Source organism: Mesoplodon mirus, assembly GCF_964341445.2.
Source record: "Mesoplodon mirus genome assembly, chromosome: 4".
Classification (NCBI taxonomy): Eukaryota; Metazoa; Chordata; class Mammalia; order Artiodactyla; family Ziphiidae; genus Mesoplodon; species Mesoplodon mirus.
The window spans coordinates 54746112-54760476 of record NC_138979.1 but is presented as its reverse complement, the minus strand read 5'-3'; the positions used below and the strand labels follow the sequence as shown (position 1 = coordinate 54760476).

General features: G+C 43.0%; 1 protein-coding gene across 3 annotated transcripts in view; it reads right to left on the bottom strand.

Moving 5' to 3' along the window:
• The window catches only part of ZNF609 (zinc finger protein 609), a 228760-nt gene extending 219219 nt beyond the window's left edge, over positions 1 to 9541 (bottom strand). For 2 of the 3 annotated variants that reach the window (XM_082617490.1, XM_082617492.1), the window contains exons 1-2: positions 9436 to 9530; positions 761 to 841 (exon numbers count right to left, since the gene is read on the bottom strand). The gene's annotated coding sequence lies outside the window, so the exon portion shown is untranslated. Of the gene's footprint in view, positions 1 to 760; positions 842 to 9435 lie in introns of all 3 variants that reach the window. The other variant, XM_082617491.1, reaches the window with a different exon arrangement.
• Positions 9542 to 14365: the final 4824 nt, after the last annotated feature.

Here is a 14365-nt window from a genome sequence, read left to right as displayed (position 1 = left end):
TGGTCAGATTATAGAGGATCTTGACTGCTGGCCTATATAGGCAGTAAGGAGTCATTAAAAGTTTTCAGCAAGAAGTGAAATAGTCAGAACTGTGTTTTTAAAAGTCTAGACTGGGGGCTTCCCTGGTGGCGCAGTGGTTGAGCATCTGCCTGCCATTGTAGGGGACATGGGTTCGAGCCCTGGTCTGGGAAGATCCCACATGCCGCGGAGCAACTAGGCCCGTGAGCCACAACTACTGAGGCTGCGCATCTGGATCCTGTACTCCGCAACGAGAGGCCGCGACAGTGAGAGGCCTGTGTACCGCGATGAAGAGTGGCCCCCACTCACCGCAACTAGAGAAAGCCCTCGCACAGAAACGAAGACCCAACACGGCCAAAAATAAATAAATTAATTAATAAATTAAAAGTCTACACTGGGATTCCTTGCTACATATTCTTCTAGAAACAAATTCTTTCCTTTCAAAGCACTTCAGCTCATAATCATACATTCATTAAATGACTGCTAGTTTCCTCAACTAGATGTGTAAGTCCAGAAAGGACAGAGATGATGTCTGGCCTGGCACATAAGTGCTCAATAAATACAGGCATACCTTGGGGATATTACAGGTTCGGTTCCAGACCACCACAATAAAGCAAATATCACAGTAAAGCAAGTCATACAAATTTTTTGGTTTCCCAGTGTATGTAAAAGTTATGTTTATTATATACTGTAGTCTATTAAGTGTGCAATAGCATTATGTCTTAAAAAATAATGTACATACCTTCATTTTAAAATGCTAACCATCATCTGAGCCTTCAGCAAGTCACAGTAGTAACATCAAAGATCACTGATCACAGATCACCTTAACAAATATAATAATAATGGAAGTTTAAAATACTGTAAGAATTAGAGAAATACTGTGACACAGAGACATGAAGTGAACAAATGTTGCTGGAAAAATGGTGCCAATAGACTTGCTCGACACAGGCTTGCCACAAACCTTTAATTTGTAAAATACGCAGTATCCGTGAAGCACAGTAAGACAAGGGATGCCTGTATTCACTAAATAAATAAATAAAAACTATAATAATATTGCAGTAGTATGTAGTATGTAATACAGAAAGAAGCATTAACCATGAGGTTACTACAGTAATATACAGATGGAGGCCTGAACTAGGTCAGGTAAAAAGATGAAGCTAAGTGATAAAGTATCTAGAATGATTCAAACTTGGTGAATGATTAGATGAGGTGGTAAGGAAGAAAAAAGAACCAAATATGAACCCAAAGTTTTGTGCCATGGCAACTGGAAGAACTGTAATGATTAGGGGAGAAAAGGGTAAGCAAGTTTCAGAAATGATGGACCGGAGGTACACTCAAAAGCAAATACCAAGTAGAAGAAAAATTTCCCCCTTCCCACTATACCTTTCAGATTCATAGACCCCATGAGCCTCACAATTCCAATTTCTCTATAGTTCCATTTCTGATACCATTCTTGCTGAGTTTCACACCAAACCTCAGAATTTGTAACTGAAGTTTACAAGGGACATTCTTGAACATTCACTTCTGCTCACATGAATAAAAGTTCATCTTAACCAAACCCAAAGTGCTTACCTAGGAATGTTACTAGAAACACTCTGATAACATACCAAAAGCCCTCTGGCTTTACTCTGTACATAGAATAGAGCAGACACTGCTGCCTTACTCTATAAATACTGAACTGCAGCCTAAGAAACTACAGGTACCAACATGCAATGTTGTATCAGCATGCAATGCAGTACCAGCAGGCAATGTGGCCTAACTGCCAGACCTGGATTTCAATCATGGTGTGGTTTGATTTCCAAGGGTTGCATGGCACTGGTCACTTTCCAATTCAAAACCCTTCATTTGACACTTAAAAAAAAAATCTATCTACAAAAGCCACTTATATTTCTAATACAGATCCTTAAAAAATCTCATTCAAGTGGAACACTTCTCAAAATAACCTTTAGATTACCTGAAAATTAGTAATGTGCTACAGATGGCTGGGAATAAAGCAAAACACTCCCAGGACTTTTTATGAGTCCAAAATAAACAATAGTTCCTCCCACTGAATTTTTCTATTACAGACAGATGGATGTTTTAAGTACAAATTTAAGAAGAGTGAATGCTTCTTCCAATGTTCAAAGGTAGCTTAAACATGTGATTTTGCCATGTTAAACACATTCCCCAAAAAGAAAGAAAGACTGAAAGACCATCATCTTCTTAACATTCAATAAATAGCCACTATTGGAAGTTCCAAATCTAAAAACTAACTGGAAAATGCTGATAAAAATCCTAACTTGGGGAATTAACAACTAGGTTATACAATTTTATTCCTTTAAACTGCTTGAAAGCGAAGATTTTCTAACATCACAGTTAACCCTTGAACAACATGGGTTTGAACTATAATTTAGGTCCACTTATATCTGGATTTTTTTCAATAAATACGTACTACAGTACTACACAACCTGCAGTTGGTTGGAACTTTGGATACTGGAAGGCCAACTGTAAAGTTACATGAGGATTTTTTACTTCCCTGGGGGAGGGGGGGTGCCCCAACCCCTGTGTTGTTCAAGGGTCAACTGTACTACCAATTTCAAAGTTCCCAAAGTCACCCATCAGCTTTAATTTGCTCAGTCCCTTTTAGGGGGTATTTCAGAGATACCCCCTGTTGGTCAAACTTTGCCAGATTTTGCATTTTGAGCATTAAAAATAATGCTTTTATTTTGTAAACAAAACAGTGGGCAACTCTTATTCAATCCCAAGAAGTTAATTCAAAGTAGGTTTTCCACTAACTGGACAAAAATGGAAAAATGCCTAACCACCTCCAAAATCAGTCCCTTGGCTCAAGATTTCAGATATAAGAGATTTAAAGATCTTAGATTCCTGACTGAATACGCAAAATTACTTCTTAATGATATCAGGCAAATCCTTTCAGGTTTGATTTCTTTCTCCCAAGCTGAGGTTCTTTTTCTACAGCTTTCTGATCCCCACTCCTATGGCTTGAGAAGGCTAGAAAAAGGTATATTTGACAAACTGGTGAACCTGCAGAATGAAGGTACAAGACTCTCCAAAAGAAGATAACTTCATAAAAAAAAAAAAGCACAGCATAAACTTTATAAACATATCAAAGAGGAGTGAGAGTCAAGCCCCCAGGAACTAAGGCTGCACTTATTTGCCCTTCTGAATACTGACACAATAATAAAAAACTGCCAACTTATGTCAACCATCAACCATTTTTGTCCTATTCTTTCATCATAATCTTGATAGCATAAAATTCAACACTATATTGAACCTTTAGAGATGATCATGTCTAATATGCTCACTTTACAGATAAGGAAAGTGAAAACATAAGAGTGACTAGCACAAGTCACGGCTAGTCAGAGGCAAAACAGTGATCAGGATCTGGGTTTTATGACTTGCAATTCTGTGCTTTTTCCTCTATGCTTTGAAAAGCTATATTAGCAAATAAACATTTTACACTATTAAATCAGAAAATAACTAACTGTAACTAAGCCACACAAAAATAAAATTCATCCATCTAAAGAGAACAAAGGGTTAGAATAGGAAGTACCCCAATTTAAACAGAAAGAAGGAGCATTTGTTCATACAGTACAGGGCTTTCTTAAGGGCACAACCTCGCACATATTTTCTGAGCCATTTTATTAATTACCACCTGCTGGGATTTGTGTCCTGTGCTCCATCAAATGCAACTCCTTAAGAGAATGCCACAATGACTCTTGTGGCAAAGGTCTGAAAAGTGGTAACTTCTGGCATAGATAACTTGATGGTACAAAAGGAACCCACAAATGTGGTGCCAACAATCAAGAGGAGAGGACTGGGGGCTTCCCTGGGCGCAGTGGTTAAGAGTCTGCCTGCCTATGCAGGGGACAGGGGTTTGAGCCCTGGTCCAGGAGGATCCCACATGCCGCGGGGCAACTAAGCCCGTGCGCCACAACCACTGAGCCTGCGCTCTAGAGCCCGGGAGCCACAACTACTTAGCCCGCATGCTGCAACTACCAAAGCCCGCGTGCCTAGAGCCCGTGCTCCGCAACGAGAAGCCACCACAGTGAGAAGCCCGCGCACGGCAACAAAGACCCAACTCAGCCAAAAATAAATAAATTAATTAATTTAAAAAAAAAAAAAGAAGAGAGGACTGAAGTTGAAGAGGGTGGAGATTTTGCTGGGAGCAAGTAATCCTGAAAATGGGATAAGAATAAAAATCCAAGGGAGCAACGCTGGCCTGACACTAATGACCAGAGAGCACAATAAAAAGAAGGCAGTTTCAGAGCTTGCCTGGCATCAGACAGCTCTCACCTGCAAAAGAAAGAAGGAAAAAATTCTCACAGAGACAAGAGAAAGATCGCAGGTTTGCTCCTGAGTGATGGATTAGATATGACCTAATAGGTATTTGCCATCTCTTATTTCTGGGACTCTGATCCAAGAACAAACAGCAAGAGAACCATGAAAAATCAGCCCTGTTGGATCTGGAGTTCTGCCTTGACAAGATATAAAGCTCATTCATAGATCTGACTGTGCTCATGAGACTGCAGTTCAACTCCTGCTGCTAGAGCAAGGGGAGGGGGAAGGAAGATAGAAAGGGGTGAGTGGGAAGGAGGTGGAAGATCTGGGTTGTGACTATAATAGCTACAGTAATTAGAGTGTTTCCAGGCTGCTAGGGAAGTCTTCAGAGCAGAGAGTGTGGATGGGAGATGGGGGAGGGGGAAAAAACATGAGGAAGCAAACTACTGAGAATGCTAGGAAAATACATGGTGGTTTGTGAACACTTTAAAACAAACAGCTGCAATGGCTTCATATGGGGAAATAAAGAAGTTTATATTTTTTCCCAGAAGTGAACATTATACAAATGGCTGCTAGGCTCCTACTTAAAGCTAGGTTGCAAACTAGGTTTAAACAGATTCTTGCAAATGTCTCTGTCTCTGTAGTGGTCCACTGGCCCTGGCCTCAGTCACACTGTTTGCCTCCCTTTTCCCTAAATCAATCAAAAAACTCTATCCACCCAGACAGACAGCCATCTACCTAAATCTCTGTCTCAATCTCTCTGACAGATCAGAGCCTTCACTTCACTTGGAAAAGGGATTTCTGAACTCCAAAACATTTAAAGTCACTTCTTTGCTGTCAATCAACTGTTAATTAATACCCTGTGAATTCAATTAGATTGTGTGTGTGTGTGTGTGTGTGTGTGTGTGCACGTGTTTCAAGCACACAGCTTGTCAGCCCAATACAGAAAATCACTGGAGGACACTAAAGAAGTCACAAAATAAACACCAAGTTGCTTGTTTATAAATTTTAGGCTATACGCCACTGCCTACTATAATGGCATGAACATGTGAAAGAAAAATAAAATGATATTAACAGAAGATGATAACCTAGAAGGAAAATCTGGGAATTTGCAGAAAACCTCAAAATAGAAAGTCCTCCTCCAAGTTACAGGAAATGCTATACTTGTTTTTAAGATAAACATTTAGTTGAGATACTTCCTTAGCATGATTTGGCCCTCTGATGATGACTTGATTCTAACAGTGATGTTAATCTCAAAGCCAGAAAAAAAGAGTTATAAAGGTGCTGGGAGAAACTAAAAATGGAATAAAACAAACAACAGAAGAGGTGCAAACTTCACGTGGAGAATTACATTCATAAAATAAAAACACATGTGAAAGTCTTGAGTAAGATACGTCAGGTAGACTTAACACAAAAAGTCAATTACATCCTTTGCACCTGGGTATCCTCCCAGCAGCTAAATCCTTTTCACCACCCTAAAAGCAAAGAATTTTCTCATTCCCTATCCCCCTAATAAACAAGTACTAGAAACACTGAATTACTATTATTCCCTTCCCATTCATAGGGCATAAAGCCAGAACTCACAGAAATACAATAGGGCTGTCTAGGACCAAGCTAAGGCAAGCTACTCAGTAATTTAAAAGAAACACAGAGAAAAGGAAGAATCTCTTTTCTCTATTCCATTATCATCTCACTAACAAACCAGTATCAGGCATTAAGCAACGTGAAACAAAGAAGAATTTCACACATATGAACTGAACCTAAACCACGGAAGACCAAGTATTTTCTTGTCACTGTGGCATGTGATTCTTTAACCACCTGCTCAATAATCCCTCTTCAACTGCACAGCTGCTGCCAATTCCACATGCCCAGCTAGGCAGGTGCTTTGGTGAATTACCTGTTCCTTAGTGAAAACAGTCCTTCACTGACACTTAGTGGGCCCAGAACCTGCCAGTCAGCATCGCCTCTCTTCATTTTGTCTGTCATAGCCAACTTTTATGAGATATCACGAAGGCATGTTTAGTACACTACGTGATTTTGTATTTTGCAGGGTTTTTTTTTTTAAGGAATCTGATATTTAAAAATCAGGCAGAAGAGAGAATTCAGCTGCTTAAAAGAAAATTTGCCACACAACATAAGGCTGCCTCATCTCAGAGTGGCCCCATCTGTCTGGCAGTATTCCCATCCATGACCAGTTTCCACAAGGGAAATAACAATTGCTTAGCTACCTATGGAGCAGGAGAAAGTGGCACTAGAAGGTTCTACAGTACCTGGCAGTGATGAGAGAGAAAACAGAGTGTGAACTTCTAGAGACCACACATCATTCCTGTACTTGTTAAGTCTCCACAGCTGAGCCCAGGCAGTAGTATTCTAAGTCAAATAAGTAAGGAGTGGCACTTCCACTTGACAGAGCAATCAGTAAACCCCTCAACAAATTATACTGTTCCAGTCATTTAGTTGCTATATGCTAATTGCAACATAATTACTACCAGGAGCCAAAATTATGCTTCCATATCCTCACACAAAATAAGCAATAATCTGTCCAGCTATCTAGACTTCTCACAAGGAAACATTTTCTAACAAGAAGCTGGGGGAAAAAAATCCAAAGTGCTTTCTGAAATATGGTCACAGTCAGAAGACTTATAAGACTCCTTGTGGCAAGGGCCCAATTCTGAAACCACTAAATCTAATCAGGGCAAATTTAATCTGAGGCTTCTGCCTTCACTGTCACCTGACAGGATTAAGAAATGAATGCCAACAGCCCAAGAGCAAAAAGCTTTGGACTTAGTTTAGCTGAGACTTCACTCAGAGACCTAGGACATATAGTTGGAAACAGTCTAAAGACAAACAACACCTCTAGTAAGACCTTAAGACAGTTCTGTCATCATGAAACATAAAGGTCAGAACAACCCGTTCCCTCCTAGCAAAAGCCCAACACCTAAGTGGCAAGCCATCATTTTTAAGAAACTCATTGAAAGAGAAAAGGCAGGCAACGTGGTCAGACTTAGGGCCTCAGAAAGACCTTTACCACAACCAAAGGCTAAAGTTCCTCTTCAACAACACTCTATAGGAAATGGTTGGCTATTGTGTACAGTGTATATTGTGTACAACTGTCCTCCCACAATGAGCTTTATTTCTAATCTCTGTTTAAAGAAAAGTTTTCTTTAATGTCCTAAAGGAAAATCTCATTTCTAGCCCCCAATAATTCGTTACCCAATTAATAGTACCTAAATGCTATTTGGGCACTTCTATGAGGTAAATGCAAGGACAGGGTTCCTTCTAGCTTGTTCTCATCCTTCTGTCATTAGTAACTCCCAAGATCTCAAATGATTTTTTTTTTTTATGTTCATCTCTCTGGCAAACTTGTCCCTAACACAGAAGCACATATGGATTTTCTACACAATGAACAAGTCACCTCCTTTCATCAGAATTAAAATAAAGATAAAAAGGAAAGTTGTTTCATTTCCCCAGCCCTTGCCCAGATAGGCAAATTCTGTGGCTTTTTTGTTGTGCAATTATTCTGACCAGGAAGTCACCATTAAAAAGGTACTTGGTCCTTGACTCCCTATCTTAACCCTGCACAGGTTTTTAGTGGTATTCCTAAACGAATAAACAAAAATCTTTGTGTGTGTCCCATCTCTATAAAAAGGATTAAAAATGCTGGCTCAAACAAGAGTAAAACCCTCCCCTTGGAGACTTCTTCCTTAAAAGTCTGACACAAACATCAGGGTTGAGTCTCCCAGCCACTCTTCCTCCTCAACTTAGTACAGGCTAGCCAAAGAGGCAGGCACAACATGGCTGGCATTCCCTATTCTTCTGAAAAATGTGTGCCAATGAGCTCTGCATTGTTCCTCACTCAAAAAGAAGAGCCTTTCTGTCTGGCCTCCTCCAATGGCAAGCCCCAGTCTGGAAAAGGAAGAAAATGGTACTGAGGAGCCTGGGAGATGGAGCATATCCAAAGCTCTCAGACAAGACTTGAACCTATGACCTTCACTGTGTACACAATAGGCGGGTGAGAGGGACCGGTTTATCTCTGCAGCAGCAGTTCTCAGCCCTGGGGTAGCAGTCCCGATAAAATGACACGACTATTGTGCGTGGCAGCAGAACAGTCATCTCCTCACAACAGCCTAAACCAGCACTCCCTCCCCCAAGACAAAGCAGCAGGGGTGAAATTAACTCAAGGCTGCAGAGCAAAGCCTCATACAGAAAAGAGAGGCCTGTAGGGGACTGAGGACTCTCCTCAACCCCTAGGGCTCTGGACACATGGCTGGAAACAGACAGGCTTTCTTCCCCATCTTTCCCACTCTCATTTAGGTTGGAAGCTGTTTCTTAGAGAATTTAATCATCTGTGATTTGTTCAGAAATATTCCCCCTGAAGGGCTCTGATCTCTCCACCCTGTGTGAGCCTAATTCCTAGAACCTGAAATGACTGCTGCTGCCTGTTTCACAAACACACATTAATTGGTCAGATGTGTCTCCTCCTCCTCAACCCCAGAGGGAGGAAGGAGAATCTGAGCAAAGCACAGAGATGATCCAACCGTAATTACACATAAAGGGAAAAGAGGGCAGCATGGGTTTTCCAAACAGGACAGGGTCACAAACCCTCCCGGGGGTACTAGGATAGCAGTTAAGGCCAGGCCCAGGAATCCCTCCATCTTGAAGAAAAGGACAGGAGTAAATGTGACCTGAAGACTGGAAGGAGTACACACCCACAACCTACTTACTGCACACTCCCGACCACCTTGCTCCCCCCTCCTGGGCTGCGCAAACGTCCTGCTCCCAGACCCTCGCCCTGAACCCCCCTAACTCCCTGACTAGTTCAGGTCGCCCTGGGTCCCCTCAAGATACCCAGACTCGCCTATGAAACTCTCTGGCCTGTCCCCACAACCTGGCCAGACCCTAATCCCCTCTCGGGCACCCCTACCCTCAGCCGGAACCGGCCCTGGCCGCGCTTTGAACTTCACCCCGCGCCCCTCGACGCCCCCTCCCCCACCCGCGCCATACACACCTTCCCCTCGCTCCGCCCCGGCCCCGCAACCCCCACTTCCTCTGTCAGGCGCCGCTACCTCTGGCCACCTCGGCGCTGCCGCCTCTTTCCTCCCCCAGCCCCGGCTCCACACAAAGCTCCGGACTCACCGCGCGGCCGGTCCCGGGAACCGCCACCTCCAACCGCCCGGGCCCCGAGCCGTCGAGCCGCCGCTGCTACGGGGCCCAGGCCGCCATCCGTTACCGCGGCCCCTCCCCCCCCACCCCACCCCGCCTCGTCTTCGGCTCTCCGCCCCCTCCTCGCGCCGCTCCGCCCCGCCCGCCGGTGCCGCTGTGTCCGGGGCCGCGGGTCCCTCCGCCGCCGCCACCGCCGCCGCCGCCGCCGCGATCCGGGACAACCAGGGCCTCCCGCAAGACCCGGACACTGGACTACCGGGCCCTCGGATCCGGATCCCGGGCTGGTGTGCAGTCTGGAGCGGTAGAGCGCAGGGGAAACCCGGAACCTGGATGGAGGAACCAAATCCTGGGTCTCGGAACGCGCGGTCACACGGAGCCCGGATTAGAGACTCGGAGCCCGGATTAGAGACTCGGAGCTCTGGGAATGCTGGAAAACCCGGCGAGCCGGTTAAAACAGAGATAAACTCGAAGAAACCTGGATTGGAGAGCTCGAACCTAACGCTCTCTCCTCGTGGAAAGAACTCTCGCTGGACCAGACTTCCTCGCAGAGAGGTCTCTGGGGAAGTATCATACCTTAAATGCGGAAGACATCAATTCTGTAGGTGTCCAACCGTGGGGAGAGGAAAGGGTCACAAGGGGTCTGAACGTGAACATCCACAAAGAGCAAGAGCAAGCACAGCTCATCGTGTTTCACCCATTTTATCCCTTGGTTCAGCAAAGTATCAATCCCCTAATTTTTTATCCTTTGTTCTCCAATTTCTTTTGTAGGATTACCACTAGTTTTCCTCTTAAAAGTACCCATTTCTAATCCTTCTAATATTACTTTTCACCTCACCACCCCGTATCACCAAATCTTGTTGCCTTTTATTATCTAAAAGTCCTACGGTTCTTTTCCAACCCACCATTCCAACTATTGTAACTTTTATCTTATCTGCCATTCATCTGATTGCCCAGCACACTATCTAGTAGGCATCCTGTCCTTGTTTAAGTGAACCCTCCCACTCACCTCTCACTCATGAAACTTATCATACTTTTCACCACCTCTTCCCTAAAACGTCCACCCCCTTCCCTTGCGAAAAGAAATTTATCTTAATTCTCAAGTCTTAGCCTCAATTATGTCCTTGACCATCTTAGCTCTGCAGAGTTTTTTTTTTTTTTTTGGCTGCGCAGCATGTGTGATCTTAGTTTCCTGACCAGGGATCAAACCTGTGCCCCCTGAAGTGGAAGTGCAGAGTCCTAACCACTGGACCGCCAGGGAATTCCCAGCTCTGCAGTTTTTATCTTTCCTTTCCCTTACCCTGAGGCATCCTTCAACAGTGCCACTCAAGAGAGTATGTGACTTGGGGATAGAGCCAGGTCATAAAATCCCTTTATATCTCCAAATACACATGCAAAAGGTGTGTGTGTGTGTGTGCATGTGCGTGTGTGTGTGTGTGTGTGTGTGTCTGGTTGATGGCTAAAGATGAACACTAAGCCTATCTGGCCTAGGAAAAATAATCTCCCCTTGATCCACCCATATTCAGCTTGTTCTAGGACCATACAAGAACAAAACTGACCCCAGGTGACAGAAGACCTCTAATCTGTACTGGACGATGTTACAAGTGAGGATTCAGCTACTTGCAGGTAGACAAAGAGAAGGGTTTAGAGACTTAGGTATGAATTAAAGGTTAACACTTGAGTAGTCATCTACTGAAGAGAATGACTCTACCACTGAAAAAGACTGGACTGCAAAAATGGGGAACAAAGCAAACATTCCTACAGTGAACTTCAATTTTTAGACAGAAATTTTTCAAGCCTAGAAGAACCATTACAAATTTTCAAGCAACTGATGTCCTATACAGTAAAAGAATCTTAAATTTTGACTTCTTATTCCTCTAGACCAGGGTTTGGCAAAATATGGCCCACAGGTCAAATCAGGTGCAGTGCCTGTTTTGTTATGTCCCATGAACTAAGAATAAGAATGGCTTTTACATTTTTGGATGGCTGAAAAATAATCAAAAGAAGACTATTTTGTGATGTGAAAATTATATTAATATATTAATTCAAATTTCAGTGTCCATAAAAAATGTTTTACTGGCTCATAGCCATGCTCATTCACCTACGTATTATCTATGGATTCGTTTCACTTGCACTGCAACAGCGGAGTTAAATAGTTTTAACAGGGACCATATGGCCTGGAAAGCCTAAAATAGTTGCTGTCTGGCCCTTTACAGAAAAAGTGTGCTGACCCCTGCTCTGAACAAGCATTGTCTGATAGAACTTTTTGCAATGATGGAAATATTCTATACTTGAGCTGTCCAATTCAGAAGCCACTAGTTACATGTAGTTATGTGAACACCTGAAATATGGTACTGTGACTGAAGAACTGAATCTTAATTTCACTTAATTTAAATAATCACATGTGGCTAGTGGCTACTATATTAGACAGCACAGCTCCAGATGCTCCTCAAATCTTATGTATTGACATTTTTTGCCCCTTGTCCCAACATCTCACTCCCTTCCTGTGACATATCTACACATTCTCAGTTGCCCTCTCTGTCCCACCTTATCTACCTGACCCCTAGTAAGGGTACAATATTTACTAGGTTTTCTTTCTAGACTCGTCACTGTCACAACAGAAATCTGATCAGTCTACCAGGTTTCACCGCATGAATTAATCCACATTATGTGCACACACATAAATGGACACACATTTACACAAGTTTCTTTGTGTCAGAGGATGGCACTGTGGCTATGTTCTTTCTTCTCTGCATGAGAGAATTAGAAAGCCCTCCACATGCTAGATTCCTTGATGCTGCTGGAGCCTGTGATATGGATCACCTCCCTCCAAACACATTCACAGAAGCTGAGAACAGCAGATGTGCACTTGCTATTTGAATCTCAAGGAAAAAAAATCCTTCATCACAGGACTTTCTTTCCTGCCCTCCGAGGCCTAATAAACTGAAGTTAGCTGATTTCTGTAGTTTAATAGACGCTTGCTTTTTTACTGGCCTTGTCTAACTGGGCAAGAGAACAACCCCAATACTGTCTCTATCTTGGCTAGGAGCTCTAGCAAAAGCATTAAAAAAAAAAAAATTAACCAAACGAAATGAAATCCACATAAATGGACTTCAGTAGAGACAGCAGTTAAAATGGAAAGAGATTAGGGTTATAACTCATAAAAAGCCATAACTTTGTAATTATTTGTAAAAGCAATCTTTATAGTCAATTTTTTATACCTACTCCCTAGGAAAAAACGGGTTTCTGTAAACTTCCAGCTTAAAAAGAAAAAAAGAGGGCCTCCCTGGTGGCGCAGTGGTTGAGAGTCCGCCTGCCGATGCAGGGGATACGGGTTCGTGCCCCGGTCTGGGAGGATCCCATATGCCGCGGAGCGGCTGGGCCCGTGAGCCATGGCCGCTGGGCCTGTGCGTCCGGAGCCTGTGCTCCGCAACGGGAGAGGCCACGACAGTGAGAGGCCCGCGTACAGCAAAAAAAAAAAAAAGAAAAAAAGGGACACCTAGTTTTCTTTCTCCAGATTAGCTATAGCAAGCAAACACCCCCCCCCACCCCACCCTACCCCTACTCCATTCCAAACATCTATCTGCAAGGCCAAAGCCTCCTAAAAATCCTGGCAGAGAAAGACTCCAGTTTTATATATATCCTACTTTGAGCTTATATAATTGAGACTGTGTCCTGCCTAGAAAAACAAAAACGCTGAATCCTTTAGCTACTATACAAATTGAGAGCCAATGAACCCAACCATCCAAAAGAGGGTACAGATATTTAGGCTGTAGAAGTAAACCAGCTCAGAAATGTGGACCTTCCCTCAGGCCAAGCTGTCCCAGAGTTACAGGGTCAGTGCAAAGTGCTGTAAAGTACTGAAAGGCTACTCCTGGGTGAGTTTGTACTCAGGCTGCTAAGATTTTCCACTAGGCTTTAAATTATGCTATTCATCACTGAGCAACTGACGGCCATCTACCCCCAAGTCTCTCCCACACTTCTTCCCGGGTGTCTCCACAAATAAAAGAGAGACCTTATACCACCACCACGTGAACTGAAGAGAGTCTTTCACAGTCTAACCATGAAAAGGAGAAGTTTCCAAGTTACTCTGCCTTTACTCATGTGGCTCCAGCTGCATATTTTGGATGCTGAGGTGGGTTTCTCATAAACTTGTTAAGTTCTTGTAAACTTTCTTATCACAGCACACAAAATGGTTGCATAACCTGAACTCTTGCATCTCCTGATGTTTTACTTTAGGCATGCACACATAATCTATCCAGGTGGAAAAATCAATCCATACTCTGTGTTCAGGCTGTCTGTCGTTCAAATAAAAAGGCAGAAAGATAAACTTTTTTTTTTTTTTGCTCCTTAGGTTCTTCACCTCCTGCCTTTCAATTTTATTTTGGTATTAAGAAAACCAGACAATTCCAGAACAGAATTCAAATTGCTACTGCTTGTTAAACTATTAACTGCATAGTGAACCAAGTGTGGCTTCATTAATAGTACTAGGGTCTGCAGAAGGCCAGAGAGAGACTTTTTTCCCCCTAAAGAACTGCCATTGGCGTCCTTTCCAACTTTCTCTACAGAAGTTGAACAGGAAAAAAAAAAAAAAAAAAAAGAATACAACATGCCTTCATCACTAGAACAAGAATTGGGTGGGTTTCGCCTGGGAATCCAGAGTGATCAGGCCCCCACAAAACCAATGCCCAGAGCTCTGCAACAAGCAGGGTTCACAGTTGAGTGAGCATCAATGCATAATGAGTGGAGGCATTTCAATGCAAATAAACGCTGAATATGAAGGATTAAAGAAAGGGGAAATTAATCTTTTTCATAACACAGGGCACTTTTTTCTCTCCCTTGCGCTCTCTTTTTTAAGTCATGCACACAACTGCTGGAGGGAATCCAACTTCCCCAGTGTGGTAGT